This window comes from Sapajus apella, unplaced genomic scaffold (genome assembly GCF_009761245.1).
Source record: "Sapajus apella isolate SASKATOON/1434 unplaced genomic scaffold, GSC_monkey_1.0 scaffold82, whole genome shotgun sequence".
NCBI classification, from domain to species: Eukaryota; Metazoa; Chordata; class Mammalia; order Primates; family Cebidae; genus Sapajus; species Sapajus apella.
In genome coordinates this window covers 2,957,197-2,970,787 of record NW_022437022.1, presented here as the reverse complement: position 1 = coordinate 2,970,787, position 13,591 = coordinate 2,957,197, and the positions used below count along the sequence as shown (strand labels likewise).

General features: G+C 39.0%; 1 long non-coding RNA gene and 1 pseudogene across 2 annotated transcripts in view; one reads left to right on the top strand and one right to left on the bottom strand.

Annotated features, from left to right (window-relative positions):
* The window catches only part of LOC116533394, a 128,988-nt gene that overhangs the window by 47,881 nt on the left and 67,516 nt on the right, over nt 1–13,591 (top strand). The window lies entirely within an intron of this gene.
* LOC116533393 lies at nt 8,574–8,887 on the bottom strand (annotated as a pseudogene).

Sequence of the window (13,591 nt, the reverse complement as noted above, 5' to 3'; positions counted from 1 at the left end):
TGCAATTCAACCCATAACACTGTAGCTGCTCATCCCCACCAATTCATGTTCTTCTCACATACAAAATACATTCACCTCATCCCAACATCCCAGCTCCTTTCAAAGATGATTACACCACATCTTCCATCCAACATACATTTTTGCAATGTCACTTGGTCTTTTTCACAGTAAGAGGTGAACTATTTCATCTCCCTTTTCTTTTGGTTACTCTTAACCTGTTCTTATCAACAGAATGTGATGGGAATGACACAGTGTGACTTCTAAGAATGGGCCTTACAAGAGCTATAGCTTCTGCCTTCACCTCAGGGAATGTCCATTACTGGGACCTAACTTCCATGTCAGGACAAAGCTCAAGTTGCCACCTGGAGAAGCCCTCATGGGTGAGCACCAAAAGCCCCAGGCACATTGAGGGCTTCAGTACCAATTGCCAGCCATGACAGTGAGAACATTCTGAGCCCTCCAGCCAGCCCGGCACTTCCTACAACACCACATAAAGTGGGAGAACTTCTTGGCCACTTGAAGAATTATAATTAATAATTGCTATTTAAGCCACGATGTTCTGAGGTGTTTTGTTAGTGGCAATAGAAAAATTGAAACAGAATTTGATATCAGAAGTGGGATACAGTGAGCAATGACTTCACCATTGTACTCCAGCCTGGGTGACAGGGCAAGACCGTGTCTCAAAATATTCTAAAAAAAATAAAAAAAGAAGAAGCGGGATGCTTCAACAACACAAACCCAAAGCAGATGGTGTTGGCCTTGGTGGACAGAATAGCAAGAAGATTTAAAAAATAGCAAGAAGATTTAGTGCAGATCAGAAAGGCAGTAAGAAAATTGCCATTCAAGCCTGGGAAAATGGTGACCTGCATTCTTTAGTTGAAGAATATTTGACAAAACTGATACTAGCAGGAACATAGAAGATAGAACATGGACCTAATGAACTTGGTGAATTTGACTAAGGCAATTCCTAGGCAGAATGTTCAAAGTGCCAGCAGGCTTCTCTGAGCTCTTGATCAGAGACTATGGAGAAAGACTGAAAAAAAAAAAGAAACTGATTTTAAGAAGAATTTAAAGAAAATATTCTAATTTACATTTTGCTAGGTTAGAAGATACAGCCATTTTGCATTTCTAACCTGTCCAGTAGGCAGAAGGCTCTGAAAGTAAGAGGTAGCTCAGACAAAAATCAAAGACAGGTGCTGCCAGGACCATGCGGCTTCAGGTTTCAGGTCAAGTCAAGGGCGTGGATACAAAACCCTCCATTAAGATCAGAGGCTCTGTTAAAAGGTATTTGTTACTCCTGAGCTAGACAAGTTTCTCCTAAGATTTCTAAGAGCATTTACCCATGGAACTCTGATTTATAGCTAAGTAGAGAGAAGATCCGTTGTACAGAGATATGTAGGCAGAGCTCTGTCTAGCGGGTTGGATTATAATTTTATATACTGAAATCCCACACAGTCATTTAAGAAGCTGTATCAGTTTAGCCTGAAAGGAATAAAGACAATGCAGTATGTAAAGAGGTCTCCTTTTCCCCAGTGTCCTGAGGGCTGTCAGAAAACTACCTAACTGAAAGCACAGACCATTTTTTATAAAAAAGGAAGGAGGATTCAGAGGGTAGAACCAAAAGCTTGAAGGGAGAAGCCACGTGTGGAGGAGAGCTGCTCCCAGTGGGAAGATCTAGGGTTTGTTTCTTCAGTGAGCACTAGGAACTGCAGGGCAGACGTGGCTGCATTTCAGTCTCTACATGCTTCCCCTTTCCTCCTGTGGGTTTGGAGTGTTTGCTGCAGATACTGTGTGTGTGGAGGGCAGTTGGCTTGTGTTTTTAATTCATGGGTCCACCTGTGTCTAGCTTAGATGATGAGATCCTAGTCTTTGCATTAGACTGACACCATAATGAGATGAGAGTTATGGACTCTTGGGAGAAAGTAAATGTATTTGCACGTCAGAGAATATCAATATTTTGTGGCCAAAGGATAGACTCTGGTAGAATGTAGATGACTAGGAATTCTTGCCGCTTTTTCTATTGGAGAGGTGAGGTTTATTTTCCTCCCCTTGCATCTGGCCTGGCCCTTTGCCTGGATTTAACCAGGAGAATGCAGCAAGGATGCTGATGGCACCTCTGTGGCTAGGGCTTTATCTGCAGCTTCTGCCTGTGCTCCTCTTGGGAAAGCTCTCATGGGATCCAGCCACATGTCAAGAACCCAAGTTTGGCCAAGTGAGAACCAGAGAGAAGTCTTGCAGCCCCTCCTTTAAGGTCACAGACATGCAAATGAAGCCATCTAATGATAACTTAATGACACCTGGCAAAATCTCAAGGAGAAAAAGAAATGTCCTGCCCCACCCTGCCTAAACTTATGTTGCAAAAAATCGTGAACTAATAAAAGCCACAAACTTTTGGGGGTAGTTTGTTATTTAACAATAGGTAAGCCAAACCACTCAGACGAGACCACCTCCACTAGGCTTGGCTCATGCCTTATCCATGGCCCTCTCCAGAAATTAAATTTCCTGAAACTTCAGGTATATTGAGCCTTGTCCCAACATACTGTATATATGTATTTAATTAAAATAGAAGGAGTGTGTTTTCATGCGATTAACCTTGAATTACATGGCATACATATTGAACTCTCAAATGGATCAAGTTCCCTAATATTGGATCTTAGTTATGTTGAATCTGTATTATAACTAAAACTGTTAGTCTGACTATACCATTTAGATCTGGTCATATTTGATGAAAATAGGCCGATGATCAATCAGAAGCCGTCTTAGGACGGGGGTACAGAGTGCAGAAGCACGACTCAGGTCTCAGCGGGCACAGTAGCCCTCCTACAGTTTTGGCATCGGAAACTTCCATTTCTTCCTCATTTTCATTTACAGAACACAGTGTTTACTACGTGCTGCAGATGAAAGTTCTGAAAAGAACTATGAAGTACAAAGAGAGAAAAGGAACATTTTAAATAAAGACAAATTCAAAACCCCAAACTCTTTGAAATTTCAAATAGTTTTCCCTCATTCACATCCATAAGCTGTAAATGAGGAACCACCTGAGACATCAGGGTCCTGTCTGAGTGCTTGGCTGATCACAGACCTCCTTTCTCTTTTCATGTCCCCCGATTTCCATTTAGGTAGCTGTGAGCTATACCCACAGTTATTACCAAAATTGATTTTGAGTCTACATCTAAAGCATTGTCTACTATGTCTCTGAGGAAGATGAAATATATATTTATCAAAACGGCCTGGTTGAATGAATGATAAATAAAAGTTGGTAATAATACCAGCATGTTTGTATTTTTAAGCAAGAACATCATTCTGTCTTTCTGTTTCGGTTTTTTTAATTTTTTTTTTTTTAGTCTCGTTCTGTCTGTTGCCCAGGCTGGAGTGCTCTGGTGATATCTCTGCTCACTGCAACCTCTGCCTCCTGGGTTTGAGTCTTCTGCCTCAGCCTCTTGAGTATCTGGGATTACAGGTGCCCGCCACCAATGCGTGGCTGATTTTTCTATTTTTAGTAGAGACAGAGTTTCACCATGTTGGCCAGGCTGGTACCAAAGTCCTGACCTCAGGTGATCCACCTGCCTCGGCCTCCCCAAGTGCTGGGATTTCAGGTGTCATTCTTTCATGTCAAAATTTTCTCCTTCCATTTCCATCTGTGAGGCCAGTTTCCCCACAAGTGCAGTGAGCTGACAGGGGAGTCAGGTTCCGTAAGTAATCGATGTCTAAGAAGGTTGTCTGGAAAGACAGGTACACCTGTAAAGGACAACTGGCATGCTGTTGGATTTTCCACAGATAATTACATTACCCAGACTTGTAAAATGTCAAACATAAAATAATAAACAGGGCTCTGGATTTGGTTGTTCTTTCTAATCAAATAGAGCCATCTATGGAGCAAATCTTTATTTCACTGGTTTCTGTCAGAATGATGCCCTTTCGTCAGCAGCTCTCTATTAACGAAATACTGCAGAGGCAAGCATTTTCCCCTCTCCACAGTATTAATTAAATTACATAAAACTGGCAGTGTTTAAATTCTGGCATCTGTATTGTCTCACTTAATTACACCCCTGGCTTCCTTTAAAAATTCTTTCATTTGCTACAGGGACATCTATTGGTGAAAGGAGAAGAAATCAGGTGCAAGTGATCAAATGTAATTTGGGGTTTGCACCTGGCCCCATCCCCAACCTTGTTGAACTGATTCTTGCAGTCTGTCTGTCTGCAGCCCTTCCACCCCACGCAAAGTGGCTATAATTCGATAGCAGAGGGAAACAAACACAGTGACAAAGTTTCATTTTGAATTAAGGAAATTTTATCATTTGGCCTCATAAGTAAAATACTTTTCTATACTCTTTCAACTTTTTTTCAAATCCACTCAAGAATATCCTAAAGTGAAATACATTTTTCCCTGCCTAATCTCAGCAACGCACTTAATGTCATTTAAGGAGCTTCCTTAGAGCTTCAGCTCATGAGAACCATCCATAAGCTCACAGTGAACGCCATGCCTCGGAGGAAGTGTCTGAAGGCCAAGCTCAGCAGAGGCCGGTCCTGCCTTCTCAGAGCATGAGCAGGGCGAACAGGACATTTGCAAGGCAGAAGAGCCAAGCACCCAGCTCCAGCTGTCCAGTTAAAAACTGTTGCCAGAATAAAGATTAAGGACCTCCACAATATATATATGTGTGTGTGTGTGTGTATATATATATATATATATATATATATATATATATATATTTGCCAGTTATTTCTCTTTTTTTAAAGTGTCCAAAATCAAATTAATTTATTCTCCAGATCTATTTATCTCATTCATGTTAATTACTTTTTTTTGTCTTAGTGAATGTCTGTCATTCAAGACAGAACTTGGGGTCATCTTTGATTTTTCTTGCCCCCTACATGCAGCACCCAGATCTCAGCCTCCACCCCCTCCTCATCCCCACTGCCCCTGCCTCAGTGTGGACAATCGCTGACCTGCAGCTGGGCTCCTGTGCATTCTCTAGATCCTCGGAACTCCTGGCCCTTTTCCACATCCTGAACCTGCCACTAGTTATCCTTGCAAATGTGAATCTTGTGTGGTTACTGCTCGATGCCTCTAAATTGCCTACACAATCAAATCCAAACTGTTTAGCATAGAAATTGAGACCCGCTATGATCCGGACCTCGATTCCCTCATCAACCTCATTTCTCTCTCTATTAAATTGTTCACTGTTGTTTAACCACCAAATAGGATCTATAGACTGAAGTGTTAAAACAGATACTTAGATTCTACTAAGAAAATATGGTGCAAAATTCATCGAATTTTTACTTTTTGTGGAAGCACTTTGAAGAAAGAGAAAAATCTTACGTTTGATTAAGAAACAGTTTTGCTGGTTATAATGGAACTTGGATTTATTCTTTGAACTAAAATGGATGTATTTAGCAATTCGGAAAATACTGTTATTAATCAAACAGCTAAAAGTTTATCTGTCTTTCTTTCATTGTTCATCAAATATTTAATGAATGCTAGCAATATACCATCCAGTGCAGCAGGCACTGACCGCAGGAAGATAAATGAGCCGCTGTTCCAGCCTTCCATGAGCTCACAGTCTAGGGAAGAAAAAGACAATCAGAACCATGTGGTAGAATGTGGCTCATCAGAGAAACACAAATACATTTTTAGCTGTTTGATTAATAATGCCATTTTACAAATTTTTAAATGTGTTAATTTTAGTTCAAAAAACATATTGAAGTTCCATTATAACCAGCAATTGTGTTTCTTAATCAAACCGAAGCACCTGGCTTAACCTAGCTTGCGTTAATTACATCTCTATATCACAGGTAGTAAAAATCTCAGGTAAATCTCACTAGAGAAAAAAAAAGGTTTATTGTCTTACATGAAGAAAAATTTCGGGGGGGGGATTGACATTGACATTTAGTTACAGTTTGTTTCAAGTACCCAACTACGTTCTCAATTTCTCTCTCCTTCTCCCAACTACAGTCGTGTCACTGTTGTTTCTCATTCATCGGCCATCCACAGGTAGTGACAAATACTGACACCAGGAACTCTAGGCTTTCATTTAATCAGTTAGTCAACTTTATAGAATCAAACAAATCTTTTCTAGTAATTCGATAAAACGGTCCCAGATGATGGAACGTTCCTGGCCTTGCTTGGGTCACATGTCCACGCTTGATCCAAACATGTAGCTAAAAGAATACAAAGTACTGATTGATCAACATTATCCTCCTAAGCTCAGGGTCAAGGCATGGGGTAAGCTTCCTCCAAACAATGCAGGCTGAAAGTACAGGAACAGCAGTTCCCCAGGGGAAATTTATCAAAATAAAAAGGAAAAGATGTTGGACAGGGAAGAAACAAAATATAGTTATTATTGTGCTTGAACTGAATCTTGAAAGATGAGAAGTTATCCAAGTAGAATAGTTATGAAGTCATTCTAGGCAAAGGTATCAGATATTTAAAGACAGAGCTATAAGAACACATGGGACCTTCAGGTACCCTTTAGAATTACTTCAATTTGGTAGAATAGGTGTGTATATATGGCAAGCTAGAGATCCAGAGATGTTGACTGAAACTGTAATGAGTCGTGCTGGAAAGGCAGTGGGAAGTACTTGTAAGTTTCAGTAATCTTTTGGGGAAGACTTAACATGCCAGAAATACACACTTTGACATTTCAGTAATAGTATTACTGAAGATTAGGTAAAGCTGCCTTCTGAAGAATTCCAACCCTTGTATCTTTGTCCTTTGTACCCAGTTGTGGTCAAATGGCTGACAATGGGCTTCTGACTTAAAAAAGCAAGCTGGGATAAAATCTCCCCCTTTAAAGAATCCCCGTATAGGTGGGTCATTTGCCAGACCCATCAGATCAGCACTCTAGGGAGAGTTAACTAGTAAGAAGCAGGCAGAGTCGTAGGAGAAGAGGTGGAGAGTGGTTGAATACCCTTAATGACAAGCACTAGAGATGGGGTGACAAGAACACAGCTACTAAAACTGTGGTGTGTCTTGAACCAACACTCCAGTTCCTGCAATAGCATTCTAGCTTCTGTGAGGCTGTGCTGTGTGGCTTTGCTGTCTGGCTTTGCTGTGCAGATAGAGCCATTGCTGTTGCTGTCCTTTTCGTATCTTTAAAATGAACTCATATTCTTATGGTCAACCCAGAGGGCCTCTGTGTCTTGCTGCCCGAAGGAACTCAAACTATTTAAAACCCTGACATGTGCCAATCCATAGACGTCATGATAAACTGAAGGCTTTGGAAAGACTCTGAAGCATGTTATTGTAAAAATTCATATTAAGTTTATGTTTCCCAATTGATTAAACAAACGAGTACGCCCTAAAATGGGGGAAGGAGGAGTGAATCAATGACTCCATTTCTTCTACGTACATAGGAAAGTTTTTCTACTCTCATTAAAACAGAAACTCTTCCTTTCAGTTTTTTCATTTGGTAACAAAGAGTTTTATAACCAAACAGTGCTTCAGAGATCATGGCAGCAAACCCAGGATTTCAGTCTTCTTGATACAGGTGTTACTGTTGTAGTGTCAACAATAGAGTTCAGACATGTCTAAGAAGAAAAATAAATACAGCACCCAGTCTGAAAATGCCTATAAATAAAACACGGGTGAGTCACACCTCCAAGAGTCTCAGGATCCTGATTTGTATTGCAAAACAATCTATTTCAGAATATATTTTAAATCTGAAGCTTGCAATATTCTATTTGTCTTTAACTATAGAAAGGTTAATAATTCTGCCATGAAATAAGTGAATGAAAAAAATCCTGAAAATTAATTTACATGTTTGTTTTTGCAAATGCATTTTACTAAGAACCACAATAGTGGTGAGTTAAAAAAATTTCATTGTCCTTATATACCTCACCAAATAATTGCTCCTCCAAACATGTAATTTCAATACACACAAGAATCTAATGCATTTTTCTCTTCTTGTTCTATAAAAGAGGCACCTGGAAACGGCACACCAGAGACACAATGGGTGAACTTCAAAGACAAATCAACTTTGGGGCAGGCTCTGGATCTGCAATTGTGCAGCCTCTCTCCCTGCAGGTTATTATGATGAGGTTGAAACATTTACATTTATATTTGTTATCTGGGAGAGATAATTAGATATTTTCACTGCAAAATAATTTACATTAATGGGCTGTAACTTTCAATATGTAGTTTTAAACTGCACATTTAAATAATATAATATCTGTCTCCCTTAATTCTAGGTTCATTGTGTTCATGCAGTAGCTTCATTTTTCTTTTCAAAAACACAATAGGCTTAAAAAACATAGGAATGTCTTTATGAGTTTGAAATTCTGGGACAGGTAAAACAGCAAGCTTGTTTGGAATTCTACTGAATTGGTAGTATGCAAAATGAAAGTGGCTTTGAAGTGAAAATGACAGCAGAGCTGCAGCTCCGGCTGAAGATGTAAGTTCTCCTGGGATAAACTTGCCCTCCTGGAGGCATGTGGCATGGGGGAGAAATGTTGGCGTTTGTTGCTTTTTTATTTTTTCATTTTATTTTTATTAAGCACTACATAACATACTGCATGCTACATACTATACTGTATACTCTTCTAGCAGGGGTAGATGACCATAGCTGAGTTATTTTTTCATCAATCAGGAAAATGCTTCTTTAATCAATGTTCTCCAAACCCTTTGACTTATAGTAAAGATCAACTCCAGAGATGCGCCTATCTCTTTCCATCAAATTCCATGAATGCAAAACATGAGCAACCCTTTTTTCCTTGCCACCATTAGTGAACCTGTGGATGTATGCAGTAGACAGTCCTGGAATAAGCAAGCACACGCCCATGGCGGCGTGTCCAGGGAGTATCTTGAACCACATCTCTGCCCGGTTACCTAGGCCAAAACCCTACTTCTAGGTCCTTGAAAGGTGATGGATCTTCGGCTCTCTTCCCAGTATGCCCCGCGACCGCCTCTCTCTGTGTATAATCTAAAATACTTATCAGATGCTAATTAGACACAAATTTGCCTTACTTAATTATATAACCTAAATTTATTCTCAGGCTATGTCAATAATGACCAGCTATTGGCTAACGACCAGTTTTTTTTTGTTTGTTTTTGAGATGGAGTCTTGCTCTGTTGCCCAGTCTGGAGTGCAGTGGCATGATCTCAGCTCACTGCAAACTTTGCCTCTCAGGTTCAAGTGATTTTTCTGTCTCAGCCTTCTGAGTAGCTGGGACTACAGGCATATGCCACCACATCTGGCTAATTTTTGTATTTTTAGTAGGGATGGGGTTTCACCATGTTGGTCAGGATGGTCTCAATCTCCTGACCTTGTGATCCACCTGCCTCAGCCTCCCAAACTGCTGGGGTTACAGACATGAGCCACTATGCCCAGCCAATGACCAGGTTTTAATAAATTGTTCACCTAATATTTTGCCTGTCCACTCCCTGAGCTGTTCTGTCAGCCATGATCAATGGGCTGAGATGGGTTCATAAGATAGAGAGAGGAATAGCCCCAAAGGAATTCAGTTTAGAATACTTCATATCCACCTAGATTCCATGTATAGATGGGCTTTGCCCTAGCAGATTCTTAGCACCAAGATTTACAATTACAAAATCAATTACCTGTAATGAGGGCTTCTGAAATATAAATGGGATGCTCTCACCGAGGAAACATAGACTTAGGCCGAACAGTTCTTTAATTAAAAATCAGAAGCGAGTGTCCCTATATGCTCAACGGACATTGGTGAAGTTGCATATGATTTAAACTATGTAGTTTATGCCTTCTTTTTACAATAATTTAGGAGGTATTGAAAGATTCCAATTTTTCATGAGTTGAGATAGACGATAAAATATACAAATAGGCAAGGTTCTTCAGTAAACGGCATCAAAATATTTTAGGCTTTTGAGTCAGAAGTTACAACTTTTAGGTAAGCTAATATAGAAAAAGCTAAGTTATTTTTTAGAGATTCAGTTCCTTGTTAATAAACGTGCTGTTATTGGTGACACTAAACAAACATTATATGTCACTATTATGTGTGTCTGTGTGTATAAGCACCATGGAAATGCATATATAGAAACACTAAGACTGCAATAATAATAATGATAGTAATAATAGATGATCCGCAAATAAGGTCTTTAGGGGATGTTCAAGATAAAATGCTAATCATTCAATCTTCAACTGCTCCCAGGGCTATATTCTTTGTAGCTTCTTTCCTAATTATGCTTTTTCCTAAGTAATATAAACATTCCCCAGCAAACCTGTTTACGCTACTAATTAGTCACATCTGGAATAAAGTATTTGCAAAGATAAGAGTCAACAAATAGCTCTCTAGATTATGAAGGCCTTTTTGAAATTAGTAGACTCTGAAAAATGTGGTTTGATTCTACAGAGTATTACATTCATTCTATTAATGCTTAATGTGTACCATTTAAAGCAAGAGACCATTTTTCACAGTCTAAAAAGCCTCTAAGTAAAGAATCCACATCTCTAATGGTACTTCTATGGTCTGAATGTTTGCATCCCTCCAAAATTTATATGTTGAAACTTGATCTCCAAGGTGATGGTAATGGAAAATGGGGCCTTTGGGAGGTGATTAGGCAGAGCTCTCATGAATAGGATTAATGCCCTTATAAAAGAGACTTCAGAGAGATAGCTTAGCCCCTTGCACCATGTAAGGATGCAAGAGAAAGGGCCATCTATGAGCCAAGCAGCTGGCCCTCCCCAGACACCAAATCTGTTGGTGCCTTGATTTTGGACTTCCCAGCCTCTAGAACTATAGGAAATAAATTTCTGTTGTTCATAAGCACTCAGCTAATGATAATTTGTTATGGCACCCTGAACAGACCAAGAAAGGTACTTTTATTTTCATTTGTTTTTAGCGCTCAAAAATATTGGCAAAAATCCAACCCACTGACCAGTATCTAGATCTCTGTGTTGCAAGGTTTCTTTTACAGTATGAATAAAGTTGCCTTGAAGGCGATTTTGTTCCCAGACTTTCTGTGGCATTTACATTCTAGATTGAGCTACCATAATTAATTGAACATTATTTATCAGATGATTGTGACTTTGGGCTATTTTTCCTGCGGGTGGCCCCCGAGCAGCTCTTACTAGGTCGTGATTGGGTAAAGGTGCCACTGACATTCCTACTCTGCTGAAATTCTGTTCTGGCAACTTTATTTTCACACACATGTGTCTTGTCTGCATGAAACTCACTACCACACATTTGTAGTTCAAACTCTCTTCAATTCGTTTGATACCTTAGAATTACCTTCAGCTTAAAAACCAGTATCTGACATTTCAAATGTAGGAAGCAAATTGAATTGAATTGCACTAGTCACAAAAGTCACCTTCAAAATCCTGTGGTCATGGCTTGTACAGGTTCCTAGATTGGTATGGATTTTAATATATTTACTGTGAGAAGTGTATGCCCTCTTATCTAGCCGTTGCCTCGCCTTCAAATCACATTGACAGCACGTCAGTATCCCAGGTGCTGTTTGAGGCACAAGGGATATACAGGGGCCCTGTTCTTCAGCATTGTGTTTTTGTATAGTGAAATAGACGATAAAAAAGATTTAAAAAATAAAAATAAGACAGTATTAGACAATGAAAAAAATGTAATGAAAATTTGAATAGAATGTATGTGTGAGAGAGAGATTAGTCAGTTTGAAGTTTGGGGTAATTGTGATTGAGAAATCAGGCTTTGAGATAATAATCCAAGCAGAGGATTTCGGGAGGAGGGAAGCATCAGAGGAACACCTTGGGATCAGAGCTGAGCTGGCTGGGTTCTAGAGACAGGGAGATGCCGGAGGGTCCTTCACGTGAGTAAGGGGAGCTTCAGAGGAAATAAGGTTAGAAAAGTAAGGTCTGCAGACAAGGATAAGAAATTTGGATTTCGTAGAACACAGACCATCAATCAGCTTGTTCTTTTTCTTCCTCCATATTTTCTTCTGTCATTTAATTATTTCAATTTATTTGGTAAAATTATATTTCCTGTTTTAGTATGAAAAACTTGTACTGAATCCAATAGTAAGTAACTGCTTAAAGAGTTGTGAAATGACTAATTTTGGGTAATTAATCTGTAATTAAATTAAATGAATTATTCTTATCTTCAAGGGTTACTGGCCATTGGTAAGCAGAACGGTCATAAAATTTAAAAATATAAATTTGTACAGTTATAATTATGAGAATATGATTGTTAGAAGATGAGAAACTGAGATTTACAGAATAAGGGATTTAAAAACTGAATTCACAAAAGAATACATAAGATATTCAGTATCACTAGGAACCAGGGAAATGAAAATCAAACCACAATGATGTAACACTCTGCACTCTTATTCACAAAAATTAGATATCTGACTGTAAAAACTACTGTTGAGGTTTGCAGTGGAAACTGTCATTCACTGCTTGTAAGAATATAAATTTGAACATGTACTTTGAAGTTCAGGATGGCATATTTAGTAAAGTTTAAAAAATGCACATCCTCTGATTGAGTCGTTCTGCCTGTACGAATATAAGCATAAACCTAGGGGACATGACAAGAATATTCACAGTCCCTGTTATAACTCAGAAACAATCTAAATAATCACTTCCAGGAGAATGCATAAAAAAAGGTGTATTTGTGCCCTGGAACATGATAGAGAAGTGAAAATAAACGAACTAGCACCACATGTATCAACATAGATACTCTAACAAACATCACATTCAATTATTAAACATAGTTTTGGAAAAGTACATAGGGAATTGTATTAGTCTGTTCTCTCACTGCTATGAAGAAATACCTGAGACTGGGTAATTTATAAAAAAAAGAGTTTTCATTGGCTCATGGTTCTGCAGGTTGTACAGGAAGCACAGCAGCTTCTGCTTCTGGGAGGTCTCAGGAATGTTCCAATCATGGCAGAAGGTGAAGGGGGAGAGAGGCACTTCCCATGGTGGGAGCAGGAGCAAGAGAGACCAGGGAAGTGCCACATGCTTCTAAGCAATCAGATCTCGTGATCACAAGAACAGCGGCAAAGGGATGGTGTTAAACCAGGAGAAACCGCCCCCATGATTCGGTCACCTCCCAGCAGGTCCCGCCTCCAACGTTGGGGATTACAATTTGACGTGAGATGTGGGTGAGGACGCAGATCCAAACCATAGTGTGTAACATACAGAGTCTGCAGGCTTAAAACAGACAAAACATAATATCCATTGCTCAGAGGTGTACATAAGTGGCATAATGCAGGGAAATGATAACAGTTTCTGTTTGTCACAGGAAAGAATAATCAAATGACAATTTCTGTTCGAGCATTAACTTTTGCCAATTTGTCAACAACTCTGTCAAATTAATCTTCTTTGCATATTCATGTTCAGCAGAGAGTAGGCCCCGATCTGTTCATTTGTCTTTATTAATAGCTAATTGAATGATGCTTTTTATTAATTTTAAAATTTCTTTCACTTGAAGTAAAAGATATAGCAAAAATCTTCAAAAATAATATGTTTTGCAGAGATTACATAATAAATTCCGGAAATTAAAATACTATCCATGTCTTTTTTTTCAGGTTTGTTTCTTGCATCTTTAAATTGTCTCTATAGAAACAAAAAATAAATAAATCAAATAAATTCCCTATTACACAATAAATTCCAGAAATTAAAATAATGCTATCCATGTCTTTCTTTTTTGC